Below are 11,914 nucleotides of genomic sequence, written 5' to 3' on the forward strand. Positions count from 1 at the left end.
TATGTTAAGCAATAACAAGGATAAAATAAAACAGCTTTCTTGACATTTTTTAATATTAGATATTAACATTGAGTATAATAGAGCCTGGTCGGAGTGCACGGGCTTTTCATACTGATCTGGCTATGTACTGGTAGCAAAGGCTAACCACTGTTGGGTCAACAAGGTTAAGAGTTAAAGTTTGTAATGATCCGTTTGAAGAATGTATAACAATAGGAGAAATAAGCACACCAATTGTTGAATAGCTTAAAGCTGCACGCCTCCAGATAAGCCAAATATTTCAAGACAATCAATATTGAGAAACATGAACTAACATTTTAAGAAAGGTAAAAACATTCAAGATCCAAGTTATATTTTACATGTTAAGTGCGGTTCAAGACTGATTTTGCAGTATTTTGTTACCATACTTCTACTGCGTTAGTAATGCAGTGAGTGCTGTTTTTGCATATGTTGACGACTTTTTGGAAATTTTCTTAGATTGCAAGTGTCGATTGCAATATGTTATTTACTTTACTTGTTCAACTCACAATATTTTGCTATGAAAATACATTTCCAAATTTTTCATGAAAATAAACATGAATCTGGAGGCGTGCTGCTTTAAATGAATTTAATTAAGAAAACTGTCTAAAACATTTTGTGAAGCAAAACCGTTTCAATGTCACAATCTTAATTACAATCATTCGTCTCAAACCATCGCACAACATTTTATAACTCTCATTTAATAAAAAGCATATCGTTTTCTTTCGAAAACCTAACGAAGAGCCATATATGACATTTGCGCTGACAATATATGAGCCGTGCCATGACAAAACCAACATAGTGCGTTTGCGACCAGCATGGGTCCAGACCAGCCTGCGCATCCGCGCACTCTTCAGGATCCATGCTGTTCGCTATCAGTTTCTCTACTTGTTATAGATTTTGGTAAGCGAACAGCATGGATCCTGATCAGACTGCGCGAATACGCAGGCTGGTCTGGATCCATGCTAGTCGCAAACGCACTATGTTGGTTTTGTCGTGACGCGGCTCATATACTTGTAATCAGTATGCAAATGACCGATTTATAATGTGTGGAACAGACTTGCTGTTAAATAAGAAATTATAGCAAAGTGTAGATTTTTTGCGCGAATTAAATACTAGTAAGTGTCATGTAAATTAAAAGAAAAAAAACAGTACGTAGAAATTGCCGAGTATCTACCCAAGCCATTTAGGTGACGTGAAGAGGGGAGACCACTCGTGAAGTATGTCATCTACCCGACAATAAAGGAGAGATCACTTCGTGAAAATTGTAATGACGTGCCTTTAATTACGTACCAACGTTTATGACGTCATTACGTTAACAACCAAATCATTTAGCGACGCCAATTTGACAAGATCTGCAGATTAATTCAGCTGTCATCCTTTATTACTTGTAAGAAAAAATATAAGAATGGACACTGTATATCAGCCTTCATATATCTTTTCGCAGAACGGAACTCTGATGTAAGTTTATCTTTTCTTTATTTTTGCCGATCATCAAACAAATGGAGAAGTGATTTGAATTCCGATTGAAAATTAAATAGATCTATTCCTTTGTGAAAAGTGAAGATGAATTATTGTAAAGTATTTTACTTATCAAAACTTATGTTGTTCACTTCAAATAGCTACAAATGATTAATGTAACTATCGTTAGTGATAAAAAGTGAATAAATATAGACAATTCACTTCAATTGTAACAATAAAATGTTCTTAAATATGATTGATTAATCATATTTTATTCAATTTTTTTGCAGAACCAATCGGTTTGTTGAGTTTCGGAAGCTGTGTGAATTATTTGCTGATGAAATTATAAAAGGACGAGATCCTTCAGCAATGATATTAACCAAGATCACAAAATTCCCGCCTCTTAGATGTAACAAATAATTACCATTATATAATTATAAGTTTTATTTATTTCTCTTTTTCATATACATGTATATCAATCTTTATATTATTTCATTTGTTTTTTAATAAGTTATTAAGAATTGATTTATAGAATTTATCCACGCAAATTTGTGTTCATTCCTTTTTTTCAATATTGATTAATAAATCTGGAGTATATTCATGCATATGTACATTCTTTACTCGATATTGATAAATCTGATGTTCATTTCTTCATGCGTACAGTCTTTTTTTCAATATTGATATTTTCATACATATTTACTTTCTTTACTCAATATTGATTAATAAATTGGAATATATTCATGCATGTGCTCATTCTTTTTTCAATATTAATTCATTGATCTAGAGTTTAGTATTGTATGCATACTTTCTTTATCAAATGTTGATTAATCTAGAATATATCCGTGTATGTGTATTTTTTTTAATTAATATTGATTAATCGAGGGTATATTCGTAAATGTTTTCTTTATTAAATATTGATTAATACAGAATGTATTCGTGTATACTTTCTTAAGTAAATATATCTATTTCTGTACACATACTTTTTTATTCAGTTTCAGAGATCTGCCGAGGACGCGATTTTGCGCCATTTGCGCTAAAAAAATGAGAATGGCGCAGGAAAATCGGGAGCAAAGGGCCATTGGCGCATCTAAAATCTGTGCCAGACTTATAAGAAAACAAAACTGTCTGCTGGGTTATTTAGTCATCCAGTCAAAACTGGTACCAACAGCAACATGTTACCCATGCTCCTGTAATTACGCATATTCTTTAGTTTATCCATTCCCCTATAGCTTTTGTCCATGTTATCTACTTACCGCATTTCTTCTCATAATCCCTTTCCCACACAGATACTCATTTCTACTACCGTAAATTTAATCCAATAAAACAAACAAACAAATTATACAACTACTTAATATTTGAAATGATTATCTGTAACTGAAAAAAAAGTGTTGCTATTTTAAGAAATGCTGTAAGTTACAGTATAATCTGACAGGTGTTCAGCTTGATCAACCCTAAGGTCACTCAAGTTCACGCAAGTTTTGGCTGATGAAGTGTAAAAAAAGATGTATATTTCGTCATCAGAATGTTTGACAGGGTGATTAACCAATCAGAGAAACATTGTGCATGACTTTTTTCATGATCAAAAGGTCTGTCGGCAAATGTCTTTGATGTATGCTGTCTACACAGAGGCATACAAGGGGCAATAAAATTCGTCAATATACATTGGTAAGGGACATTTTGTGCAAAGTAGGAACAATTAAATGGATAATGCACAATATAAGACATTACAAGTAAGAACCAGCAATTATGTGAATAAATTTGCATATCAAATTTTTGAGCAGCCATTAAAAAAATATTTTCATTTTTGCCTGCAATTAATATTAGTTAGAAAGTTACCATGTAGGCATAATTTTTAATTATTCGTAAAGTACTGAATTATAAGTGAACCACTTGTCATAAAATATGATTTAAGTTTTATTACCGGGGAAATTCAATTACATGTATCTACAAACTTTTTAACAGTTATTTTGGTCAGTGTTTACTTATTTTCCCCAAGGCCCATACTTTGGTAAAAATGGCCCATCATTTTCAGACCAAGTGGGCCCAGGGCCCAGTACTTTCAAATTCTTGGCAGATCTCTGCAGTTTTAAATAATCCAATGTATATTCGGATCTGTCGAGTATAAATATGTGGGTAACTTTCTGTCAAATCAAATATATCTCTAAAATTTACTTTGTGACCAAATGTTTGTAAGTAATTATGTTAAGTTCAAATGTCTAAATATATTTCCGTTCAATTAGTTTTATAGACATACTATTATTGTTATATTAAAAACTACTTAGGTTTCATTCTATAGCATATTTTTATGCAATCATTAAAGGCACATTATGCCTCAGAGATCAATGTTAATTAAATTCTTTGGAAATGTCAAACATGTGTTAAATCATGTTTTGATAATAGATTTAAAGCATGTTAGATGTTTAACTGCTGAAGAAATTATCTCTTAATGTGCAGTTATGTGTCACATATAGCAAAATGTCAACAAAGTAGTATTTTGACTTTCTCATAAAAACTTATTCATAATAATTATACCAATTGCCAACAAAGCAAAAAAATTCAAAGATAGTTAATCTATAGGGCAAATGTTGCATCTTTTCATCACCCCTCATGTACAGACTCAATCAAACCGAGTCTGCAATTTTCATGTAATTTTGCTGTTTTTAATGCTTCCGATGGATCACTTTTTTCCAGATTTTTTTTTTGATAGCATTTTAAGCCATAATGGCCTGTATGATAAAGATAATGTGCATAGTGAAAAGTAAACGATCGGAAGGAAACTTTTTCTTAACTTGTGAATTATGTTTCTGAAGTTACTCTGTTGAACGAGGCTTTTGATCTACTGAAAGATTCTGCGTTTGAATATTATATATCTCGTGAGAAGGGTAATTTAGATTATTGGCCTGAAGATGACCCGCAAAATGACGAAGGTGATTCAAAGAGTTCAAGCCCTTCAACTGATAGGTTGAGAAGAACAAGACAGACATATAATACGTAAGTTAAAAAGCTTTATACACGTAATACCGTAACTTTTGATTTTAAAGGAACTCCGCTGAGGTCAATGTTATTAGCCGTTAAACATTAAAATTGAAATTCTTACATAGAGGAAGTGATGCACTAAAATAGGTATTTCTGCAAAGGATAAAAAAAGAAATATACTCTGAATCAACTTGAATATCGATTTTCTTAGAAATACTTAGCCCGACTGAGCGTTGCAACGCTTTTCATTTTTGGGTCATTTTGCACATTCTTGAAAAAAAAAAACGGGATTACGAATTGCTATGAAAATTTGCACATGATGTATTGGTCTAGACCTACATCGAAGGTTACACATATCTTGAGAAAATATTTCCAATCACCTCGTGTCAGTAAACCTCAGTGGAGTCCCTTTAAATTTAACATATATATTTATTCTTTATTATAGTCTCATCTATACACATATATACATTTAATTTGTATATAGCCATTCTCGAAAGAATTACAAGAGACTTGTTATAGCTAATACTATACTAAGAGGGATAACTCCAGTCCATGTAGATTTACCTCCCTTATTAACGTATATTCACATTTTCATCATATAAATCAATTGCAATAGGATGACATAATTGCACATTGTCATTATTAAATTTAATTACAAAATTATAATAGACTTTTTACATTCTAAAAGTTTGATAACCTCTACTGACCTTGTCTTAAAAAACTGCCATAAGAAATTATACTGTAAAATACTAAATTTTGTAATAAAAGCACTATCACGTAATCACACTGGCCATAGCTTTCGCAGAAGCGGTGGGTCTACCGCAGCGACGGTGGAGTATTCGTCGCAGAAGCGGTGGATAAAATATGGCCGTTTGTTGTTTTCGGTAAGTATATGACAGAATTTTGTTTTATGTTTTAATGTTTTACTGGAAACACTCAGTGAGACTGGAGCCCACATATGTACTCTTTCAACCTATTACACGGACACGGTGCAATTCATTGCCGTTTATGCAAACACTTCTGTACAGTTTGATGAGGGGACGCCACTTTTGCCTAATTTTGGTTAAAACACATACAAATGTGTGCAAAACGACCCCATCATACATCGGCATCACATCCGATCAATGATACTTTCACAAATTAATCATAATTTGAAAAATTGGGAAATTACTATTGCCTGTTTATAAAATATAAATGACAAAAAATGTTTTTCGTCGCAGACGGCGGTGGATTCGATTGCAACGCAGTGAGGTGGACCCGATACCATTTTTTGTATATTTTAAGAATTTTAACTTGACGTAAGGCACTTTTTAATTGAGTGCAGCCATTTTCTTACTTTGACATCTGAGAAACGTGTTTATTTGATGTTTAAAACGATATTAATTATTATATATACTCTCGTACAAATATATGTCGAGGCCGCTTTCATTTTCCTTCCATTGAAAATTACTTCAGCCATAATTATCATAGAATAATCCACGTTCAACAATTTATTGCGGGTTATTACTAAGTATCAAGTATATTTGATTGTGAATGCACCATTCCAGTTGAAAAAGCGCAGAAAGTAAGAACATATAATATATATAATGCCCTTTATCATATTTTGTATTTCCAAGTTCATATTAGGGTTCATGCATTTGACAACCCGGACCGTAGAGGAAACGGCTGAAACTAAGAGTCATAATGCAACACCGAAAGGAAATATAGCGATGTGCAGGGAATTCCACAAAGTGATGAATCCAGGCAAAATATCACATGTGTCAGACATTTACATGTTACACGTGATCACGTGTTATACCGTATAACCAATGCCGATTTCTGACTTATTAAAAGCGGCATGGCAGGTATATACATATATATGCATATATTTTTGCATTACGGCATATGAGTTATAAAAACATAAAGTTAACACATATTCATGGCATTTTCGAGAGTATCATATTAGTTATAAAGATTTTGAAAGGCTATACAATATGGCCGTATATAAACGGTTGTTTGAAAATATAATACATAAACATAAAATTTCTTATTAAATAAACAGCAGTCGTGTATATAAATATATAAGCTTTATAATACTGCATGTTTGTAAAGTAATTTTTCATAGGAAAATCGAGACGTTTATCTAATAGCTCTTTGGTTTATTTGTAACTTTATTTTCTGATTTTTACAACATGTACAAGTATTATAAAGAATTTCGATCGATAGCCATTAATATTGCGAACAACCGTTTATATACGACCATATAATCGGTTGGATTTATTTACAACGAACTCATAATACATCAAGCATTTTTTGTTAGAGAAAAATGAGATAATTTGATAAATCGACGGCAGCCATGTATTTAAAAAGTACATTGTATGTATATAAACGTCACGATTATCCAATGAAAAGTGACGTAACAAATGTGCAGTATTATAAACACATACACGCAAAATTAAGGAGGTTCAATATAATTATATTCTTTAAAAATTAAGCATGATGCTAGAATATGATAACATAAACATTTAGAGCGGAAAAAAACTTAGGGGTCACCGATCTCATTTCCTGTACGTGAATTTGATTTTTTCCTTAATTGTGGTTATTTCAAGGTCATATAACTTAAATGTAAGTCTGAAAAATCTTTTTTCTCCCGCTTATTAAGTTCTTTACTATATTTATGTACATTTTTAAAGAAAGACTTAATTCCATAAAATACTTCTATTATTACCTTTTTTTTTTTAATTTTTCATTTCATACTTTAAAATTCTTTAAACATATACCATATCTGAAACCATTTTTTTTTATATATATGTCACAATTTAAGAAAAAAGAAGAAAAAAAAACGCGTAGGTCTTTACTAAAAAGTAATAGAGAAAAAACTTTTCCTGAAATAACTCTTACGCTGTTAACATAAAATTTATTTATATTAGTGTTCTCACTATATGGTAATATAACACAGTGACATTAGAAACTGAGGTTGTTTTTCGTATTCAAGAAGCATGTTCTGTTTATCTTTACGAGTATTCTTTTATTATGTCTGTATGACAAAAAATGAACTTACGGTCTTTTTAAGTCCAAGGTTGAACGTAGATTATTCAATGATAATTTTATGGCTGAAGTAATTTTCAATGGCAGGAAAATGAAAGCGGACCTCGGACATATACTTGTACGAACGTATATATAATAATTTATATCGTTTTAAACATCAAAATAAGCACGTTTCTCAGATGTCAAAAGTAAGAAAAGAGCTGTACTCAATTGAAAAAATGCCTTACGTCAAGTTAAATTCTTAAAATATACAAAAAATGGTATCGGGCCCACCGCACTGCGTTGCAATCGACTTCACGCGCCGTCTGCGACGAAAACATTTTTTGTCATTTATTTTATAAACAGGCAATAATAATTTTCCAAATTTTCCAAATTATGGTTAATTTGTGAAAGTATCATTGATTGGATGTGATGCCGATGCATTTATGGGGTCGTTTTGCACACATTTGTATGTGTTTTAAAACCAAAATTTAGGCAAAAGTGGCGTCCCCTCATCAAACTGTACAGAAGTATTTGCATAAACGGCAATGAATTGCACCGTGTCCTTGTAATAGGTTGAAAGAGTACATATGTGGGCTCCAGACTCACTGAGTGTTTCCAGTAAAACATTAAAACATAAAACAAAATTCAGTCATATACTTACCGAAAACAACAAACGGCCATATTTTATCCACCGCTTCTGCGACGAATACTCCACCGTCGCTGCGGTAGACCCACCGCTTCTGCGAAAGCTATGGCCAGTGTGGTAATATAAAAAATGGTTTTACAAAATCATTTATCACTCATGGTTAGACCATGGATGAACTGTTCAGTAGTGATTATCAAAACATAGGGATAAAACAACTTATTTATGTATAACATATAGTATAATCACTGTTTTAATTTTTATTTTATAGTAAATCAATTTAACTGTTTGAGTTCATGCAACAATTAAGAAAATATGATAATTAATGTTTTGGTACTAGCTAGTCTCGGTCTTTATTTTATATAGGTTTTTGGAAACGTAACGTCTTTAAAATTATTGATTCACGTATTAATTTTTATCGTGGAAATGAACATCTTTTGCCACCTAAACCAAGACTTACTTTAAGACATCTGAAAAAAGATATTCTAGCTTTTCATTCAAAATTTGTTTTGGTGCCAGCGGACAAGGCGGCTAATAATATTATAATTGTTTGACGAATCCATTACATTAACGTTTTGCATAAGGAACTAAATAGCACTAATGCGTATTCTAAAACCTCTGCCTCCGAAAAAGACATTGTAAACAATCATATTACTAATATTTCCAATCTTAAAGTCCAAATTAATGAAAAAGAACTCAAACTTCCTATTTATGTATTGGATTCCTAAATTACATAAAAAACCTTACAAAGCCAGATTTATTGCTAATTCTACATCTTGCCACTACAAGTAAACTTTCTATTTTATTGACGTCTTATTTGACTGCCATTAAAACACATGTAATTAGATATTGTGATAAAGTCTATGAAAACACAGGCAAACATCTCTTTTGGTCAATTAAAAATTCTGGTGAAATCTTGGATAAATTCAAAATTAATAACTTTCAAGCTTCAACTGTCAGTACATACGATTTTTCTACACTTTATACAACTTTGCCACATAAATTAATCAATGACAAACTAATTTCCCTAATTCAGAAAACTTTTGCACGGGAAAAAGTTACCTTTCTAGCATGTAATTCTAACAAAGCTTTTTTTTACTAACGGCTATTGTTAAAACATTATACTATGTGAACTTGTGACGAAGTTTGTAGAGCACTCTCTTTTCTTTTAGACAACATTTATGTCAGGTTTGGTAATACCTTATTTAAACAGATCATAGGAATTCCTATGGTACTAATTGTGCACCCCTGCGTCGCCGATTTTTTTTTGTACTGCTATGAAAGAGACTTTATGTTGAGTCTCTCTGAAGAGAAACAACAAGATGTTATAGTCGCATTTAATAATACTTCCAGATACCTTGATGAATATTTTTAATTTAGATAATCCTTATTTTGATCAAATGGTGTCTGACATTTATCCACATGACTACAACTTAATTAAAACGAACTCTTGAAATTTTAGTACATCATTTTTGGATCTTCATATTACTATCAACAACAATTTTATTCACACGAAAATTTATGATAAAAGAGATGACTTTGACTTTTGTATAGTTAATTATCCACATTTGGATGGAGACGTACCCCATGCAACATCCTACGGGGGGTTTATGTTTCTCAGTTTAATTAGATTCGCTAGAGCTTGTAACAACGTAAAGGATTTCAACGAGCGGAATATTTTTATTACCAGCAAGCTTCTAAAACAGGGCTACCGCTATCATAAATTACGGAAATATTTTACTAAATTTTACAATCGTAACTTTGATTTAATTTCTAAATTCAATAGTGATTTAAAAACTCTTCTGCGACAAGGCATTAGCCAGCCTGGTTTTTTTATGGCGATGTGGTTTTACAAACTTCGTTAAGATTTTGGGTCATGGTAATTTTTTTCTGCTGTTTTACTAAAATCATTAAACGTTTTATTAAAAGAGGTTATGACCCTACTATTTTAAGACATACTGCATGTTTAGTGTTCAAACCCGTTTACAGTTGGACACTACGCTTTCCTCTTTTGATTGCATCTGACGGACCAAGTGGGAGACTCTATGATGGATAGTTCGTAAAGCCCTTTGGGACTGAATTGTCTTAATGTTCGTCTTCTGCCTTGCTTCGTCGGGCCCTGGTGGTAGGTGATTTTCTTGTTGCTCTGTCTTCCTTTAGGACATTGAGTACTTTTGTTATGGTCATTGGGTTTACTTTTATATGTTTCTACATGATCATTTTAGTGTTTTACTTATTTAACCTTTTGTAACCATGACAACTGTTAGAATTTCACTTGGCGGGGATTCATTTTATTTACACTGTCTCGTTTATAGGAACATGGTGGGGCTAAGAGCGAGGTTTGGTGCACCATTAACCGGTTTAAACTCCCCAGCAGTCATTATTATGCTGCTGACCGTTCCAAGGCGGCGCCCCACTGTGTTCCTTAGATGTATGTCTATGTTGTTTCATACTGTTTGGTGACACTTTTGCTTGTGTCCCTTGTTGTTTTCTCGTCTACGGTAAGTATCTTTCCCCATTGCCTCTAGTTTTTATTTCTTTGATTAACCCCCCCCCCCCTTCCCCCGGTCTTCTGTCCCCTTCCCCTTCGTGGGCCTATTATTATTTTCTTTGAATTCCTAATCAGTTACAAATTATTTATCATTTAATGATTAACGTGTCGTTGCGCTGTCCTTTTTATGTTTTGGGTCCGCCTGGGCTCCTTGCCGTTGGTTCTTGTTGCTGGGTCATATGGGGGTTGCGTTCATTGAACGCCGCCTTTCCTTGTTGATCTTGTTTTTCATATTTTACCAAAAGAAGAAACGGCTGCATGTAAGAAATTGCTAAGGAAATTATCACAAGTATGCCATAAACACCAGCAAGCACTTGAATCCTTACAGGAAGCTATTACGGTAAGTTTTAGTTTTAATATTTGTAATAAAAAAGAAATGCTGACTATTCTTGTAAATTGTATAGCTAAAATCTACTTTATACACTGTTATAAATCTGGAAGCAAAGTGATCCCTTGGAAGCATTAATCACAACAGAATTACAAGAGAATTGCAGACTCGGTTTGATTGAGTCTGTACATGAGGGATAATAAATACGTGCAACATCCCTCACGCCCCCTAGCACCGGCTTGAGCGGTACTCAATTCTCAACACTTAATAGTGCTGGCATCAATGATCTCGAAGGACCAGATAAATATAACAACACTGAAGTGAAGTACGGGGCAACTTTTTACAGCTGCCACACAGCACTTGACACCTGCTGTTGTGAAGTTTAAAAATCTGGAAGCAAAGTGATCCCTCGGAAGCATTAATCACAATAGAATTACAAGAGAATTGCAGACTCGGTTTGATTGAGTCTGTACATAAGGGATAATGAATACGTGCAACACCCCTCACGCCCCCTAGCACCGGCTTGAGCGGTACTCAATTCTCAACACTTAATAGTGCTGGCATCAATGATCCCGAAGGACCAGAAAAAAATAAAACACTGAAGTGAAGTACGGGGCAACTTTTACAAGCTGCCACACAGCACTTGACACCTGCTGTTGTGAAGTATAAAAAATCTGGAAGCAAAGTGATCCCTCGGAAGCATTAATCACAACAAATTAAAAGAGAATTGCAGACTCGGTTTGATTGAGTCTGTACATGAAGGATAATGAAAAGCGTGGAACATCCCTCACACCCCCTAGCACCGGTTTTGAGCGGTACTCAATTCTCAACACTTTAATAGTGCTGGCATCAATGATCCCGAAGGACCAGAAAAATATAAAACACTGAAGTGAATACGGGGCAACTTTTTACAGCTGCCACACAGCACTTG

This window comes from Ruditapes philippinarum, unplaced genomic scaffold (assembly GCF_026571515.1).
Source record: "Ruditapes philippinarum isolate M1 unplaced genomic scaffold, ASM2657151v2 ctg3519_1_1_1_1, whole genome shotgun sequence".
Taxonomy (NCBI): Eukaryota; Metazoa; Mollusca; class Bivalvia; order Venerida; family Veneridae; genus Ruditapes; species Ruditapes philippinarum.